We start from the raw sequence: 4,099 nt of genomic DNA, 5'->3' as shown, positions 1-4,099 counted from the left end.
TAGTTTACTGTTGTGTGTCAATGCTAGGTTAGAGCCTTAGAGCATTGAGTTGATTGAGCAGTGGGGAGAAACTAGTGCTCACTAGTGACTGTGAGCAAGCTGGTTCTCTTCCCACTCTAGATGAATGCCTTGGCTTTGCTTGTTACTTCTTCTCCTCCCTGCCCTTGGCTAACAGCCTTGGTTTATTTGGCTTTGTTTCCTGTTAACTGCCACTGTTACCTTTGCTTCACTGCCACTATTTGCTCTTGCTTCTCTTTTGTTTCTCCTGTTCTTGTTACTGCATTCACTGCTTTTACTACTTGCTACTGCCTTGTTCTCCCCTAGTGCTCTGCTGCCTTGTCTCCCCCTGCTGCTGTGCACTTGCCCTTTACACTGCTGCTGCTCTCCCTTTCCCTGCTGAGCATCTGCTGCATTACCCTTCTGCGGCTGCTGTGCACTGCTTCTGCTACTGCTGAAGCCCAGATTCATAACAAAAGCCCACTGTGGACTTAATAAAAGCCCAGGTTCAAGGCCCAGCCACAGTTCAGGTTAAGGTCTAAGGCCCAATTCACTGTAACTAAGCCCAGTTCACTGTTAGCCCAAAGCCCAGTGCAACTCTAAAGACCAAAAGCCCATAAGTTCACAGTCAATCCAAAAGCCCACTGAGCCCAAAACCATTTCATTGTTACAAACAAACCCACTAAGCCCAAATCACAATTAGAAGCCCAATAGAAATTTAGAGCCCAAATAGCTAGAAACTCCAAACACTCCTAATCTCTGTGGATCGACCCGTACTTGCACGAGCTACAACCGACGACCGTGCACTTGCGGTATTACTGTAGGCCCGTTTTCATTACGCTCATATTTTCACACTCCTTCGGGCCCACCAAGTTTTTGGCGCCGCTGCCGGGGATTGGTGTTGTGTTTTTCTTGTAGTTTTATTAGCTATTTTTGCATTTCACTGCATAGCATTTGCATCTGCATCTGCTTCACTTCATTTGCTGTTGGACCTGCTGTTCTGAACCTGTTTTTCCTCTGCTGGGACGCCACCAAGTTTTTGGCGTGGGTTTGATGAAGTAATTCATGCTAGACACAGCAGCAGGAGCGTGAGAAGAATCAGAGCAGAGAGATAAAGCATGGGTCGACGATGTGGTGAAGACCTGTCAACCAAATTAGGTAAAAAAAATCAAACCCTAGGTCTGTAAAATTAGGGTTTTTAATTTAGGGTTCATAGGTCCCTTTTTGTATAAATTGAACACAAGGGGGGTATCAATAGATATCTCTGGACTAGCCAGTGTATCCCCATGAGGGCTGGACTAGCCAGTTCCTCTTGGGTAGATTTTTCTTCCCTGTTTTGTACTTGTAGATTTAATTTTAATTTTCAATTTTAATTCCAAATTCAGTTTTAGTTTATCTTGTTTCAATTCATGTTTTGTTATCCATGTTTTGCTATCCATGTTTTTCCATGTTCTGTGTATTGTTCAGTTTCTCCATTTGATGTAATGTTCTGTACTGTTTCTGTTATGTATGTTCTGAATCCCAAATGCTAGGACTAGATGAAATCATGAACCAGCTGAGATAGTCTTCATCATGTGCAGCTCATGTTCAGTGTTGCTAAGCCCTTATACTAGTTGTGCTTTAATCAGACAATTAGCACTTTGGTAATTATCTTAGCTGTGAGTAGAATATCCCTTAGGTTAATGGTGGATTCAACATCCTAGTGTTCTTTCATCACTCTTGTTTACTGTCTCCCTTCATTGCTGTTTTCTCAATAGTTCACTGATAGTTTACTGTTAGTTTTGTGTTTAATGTTTAGTTTTGTGTTTAATGTTAGTTCACTTTTAGTGTCAACTGTTAGCTTCTCAAATGTTAGGATTAGTTTACTGTTGTGTGTCAATGCTAGGTTAGAGCCTTAGAGCATTGAGTTGATTGAGCAGTGGGGAGAAACTAGTGCTCACTAGTGACTGTGAGCAAGCTGGTTCTCTTCCCACTCTAGATGAATGCCTTGGCTTTGCTTTGTTACTTCTTCTCCTCCCTTCCCTTGGCTAACAGCCTTGGTTTATTTGGCTTTGTTTCCTGTTAACTGCCACTGTTACCTTTGCTTCACTGCCACTATTTGCTCTTGCTTCTCTTTTGTTTCTCCTGTTCTTGTTACTGCATTCACTGCTTTTACTACTTGCTACTGCCTTGTTCTCCCCTAGTGCTCTGCTGCCTTGTCTCCCCCTGCTGCTGTGCACTTGCCCTTTGCACTGCTGCTGCTCTCCCTTTCCCTGCTGAGCATCTGCTGCATTACCCTTCTGCGGCTGCTGTGCACTGCTTCTGCTACTGCTGAAGCCCAGATTCATAACAAAAGCCCACTGTGGACTTAATAAAAGCCCAGGTTCAAGGCCCAGCCACAGTTCAGGTTAAGGTCTAAGGCCCAATTCACTGTAACTAAGCCCAGTTCACTGTTAGCCCAAAGCCCAGTGCAACTCTAAAGACCAAAAGCCCATAAGTTCACAGTCAATCCAAAAGCCCACTGAGCCCAAAACCATTTCATTGTTACAAACAAACCCACTAAGCCCAAAGCACAATTAGAAGCCCAATAGAAATTTAGAGCCCAAATAGCTAGAAACTCCAAACACTCCCAATCTCTGTGGATCGACCCGTACTTGCACGAGCTACAACCGACGACCGTGCACTTGCGGTATTACTGTAGGCCCGTTTTCATTACGCTCATATTTTCACACTCCTTCGAGCCCACCACATATCCTTCCAAATGATGGCGTTCCCAACCACTATTCCCAACATGGTCATAGAAAAGATGATGTCCATATTCAAATTCAGGTCGATAATCATTGTATTGGCTTCTATCATACCAGTTCGGCATTCTTAATTGCAAGGGAATTCTACACAATCACAAACAAGGCTGACTCGACAAAATCAAACCTATACAATCTAGCAAACAACAAGCATGATGGCTCCACTTAGATTGTTTTTAGACCAGCTTCTAATCCTTCAAAAGGGAATTCGTTACAATTTAAGCAAACCCCTCTGGAATCAATCCGAGTCAAAGTAAGTTGAATTGAGGCGAGGGAAGCTAAGTGGAGATTTGATATCCAAGGCCTCACCGCTATCACAAGGCGACGCAGTCACGGATTCAACTCACAGAAACCATCATGAACTTCGAAGTATGCTAAAAAGAGTAACCAATATTTTTCGAAAGATTTTCCTACCAAGCTCGTTACCCAATCGGTCTCGTTCTAATCAAATTTTAAGCTTGGGTTCACGTTAGGTTTCGTTTTCCTAAGGCGGGCAAGAAGGGAGCGGTGATGAAATCCGAACCCTTATCTTGTATTGGCCAGGCCTTGCCCTTTACTAGGAATTTAAAAACAATCCAAATTCGTCCTCAATCAATGAATCACCTTAAGGAATACAGTAACTCGCTTACAGGAGATTCACGAGTGTTTCGATGGACTTACCTCCCATACCAGACGGGGGATGAACCGTTGAAGTCGACTCGGGCCACGAATCCTATGTCATTTACGAACCCGAGGGGCCGAGACGATATTGTAATCGTCGTCCTTCCCTGCAAACAGTTTATATTTAATTTTTTTTAATATAACCCTTCTGTAGGGTTTAAAATTAAAATAAATTGTCCAAAGTCCAGTCCAATGAAAAGAAATACAAAAAATAATAATAATAATTACAAAAAAAAAATGAAAAGTCTCTTAAAAAAATAATTCTCTCTTTTTTTCTCTCTCTTTTTTCTTTATTTTTTTGCTTTGTCTTTTTTCCTTCTCTTTTAGCTTTAAGCTTTGATTCCAAGGTCTTTAGTATCCAACTTCAAACCTGTAATACAAAGACACAACCAAAGAGCCGTAAAAAGAACAAATGGAATAATAAAAAATAATAAAAACCTAAAAATTCTACCTAAGCACAAATCCGCGTCGACGGCGCCATTTTGATTAATGATTTTTCGTGGTTGTAGTAAATAGAATTCGTTTCAGACTTGTGAAGGAAATGGAATTTTTAGATTTAATAAAAAAATATATACAAAAATATTAACAATGGGCGAGAGTACTGGGACTAAAGATTCGGCCGTGTTTTTTTCATTTTCAAATGGTTCAGAAATTAATTC

This window comes from Papaver somniferum, chromosome 5 (assembly GCF_003573695.1).
Source record: "Papaver somniferum cultivar HN1 chromosome 5, ASM357369v1, whole genome shotgun sequence".
NCBI classification, from domain to species: Eukaryota; Viridiplantae; Streptophyta; class Magnoliopsida; order Ranunculales; family Papaveraceae; genus Papaver; species Papaver somniferum.
This window is presented reverse-complemented; position numbering follows the sequence as displayed.